The 1,101-nt window shown below is 55.3% G+C and overlaps 1 protein-coding gene across 1 annotated transcript in view; it reads right to left on the bottom strand.

Moving 5' to 3' along the window:
• Alpl (alkaline phosphatase, biomineralization associated) overlaps positions 1–1,101 on the bottom strand; it is a 54,680-nt gene that overhangs the window by 48,966 nt on the left and 4,613 nt on the right. The gene's annotated exons all lie outside the window — the stretch shown is intronic.

Consider the following 1,101-nt stretch of genomic DNA (forward strand, 5'->3'; position numbering starts at 1 on the left):
TCCTGGAACTCACTCTGTAGACCAGGCTGGCCTCGAACTCAGAAATCCGCCTGCCTCTGCCTCCCGAGCGCTGGGGTTAAAGGCGTGCGCCACCACGCCCGGCTTTCGAAGCACGATCTTATACAGTGTTGTGTCAACCTCTGCTCAGGAATCAAGGTCCCCCAAGTTCATTCTGTGTCCCCCAAACTGCTTATTTGTGTAGGCGTAGAAGCTCATGCCTGGTTGTACCCCTGAGAGCCTCATATTATCCACCAGGCCCCACAGCGTCCACACTACCCTCCAGCTCACAAGGTGATTCTGAGACTCCAACTGAGGCCACTTTGCCACCTGCCTGTCATCAATGACGAGTGTGTGTGTGTGTGTGTGTCAGCAAAGTGATAAAGAGGAGAGCTGTGAGCATGGCTGTAGGTCCTGCGTGTGACATGGATGTGAGGTGAGGTGACAGACACCACGGGAGTCCCTCCTCCCTGTGCTGCTCAGGCTCCAGAGCGTAGGTATGTTTTGGGAAGGCCCAGGAGACTAAATGCCTACAGGTAGATATTGATGTCCCATCCCCCACACTGCTGGAGCCCCTAGATTCTACTGAAGCACGAAGAGGCTTCCCACCCAGCCAGTGTCTTTCAGGGATGCATCTAGGCCATAGAAGCAGACTAGTGGGGACTGTGTCCAAGATCCCACCCCAGCCCCCTGCAGGCTGGCCCCAGCCATCCATAGTCATTCAAATGTAATGCCTTTCTAACTCTGACCCTAAACTACAAACCCAGAGGCAGCTGGCTGTGCTTGGGAGGCAAGTGGGCCATGCAAGGAACAGGAGCGCCTGGGGAACCCAAGCAGCGGCTGCCTCTCCGCTCCGCCATTGTGGTCAGGCAGGGGCGTGGCTCTGTAGAGCCTACATCTTCTGATCTTTCAAGAGAAGCCAGAAACCAGTGTTTTTGTGTAAAACGAAACCACCCGGGGTTTAACAACACCAGCAACTAAATTGAAGCTTTTAACTCAGTGTAGAAGCCAAGTCTCCTGCCCCTGCCCACCCTACCCCCAGTCCCCCCCCCCCCAGGCTTTGGGCTCTCCACACTCAATAGGCCAGATGTGAGGGACCTCAGT

This window comes from Mus pahari, chromosome 6, assembly GCF_900095145.1.
Source record: "Mus pahari chromosome 6, PAHARI_EIJ_v1.1, whole genome shotgun sequence".
In the NCBI taxonomy this organism is placed as follows: Eukaryota; Metazoa; Chordata; class Mammalia; order Rodentia; family Muridae; genus Mus; species Mus pahari.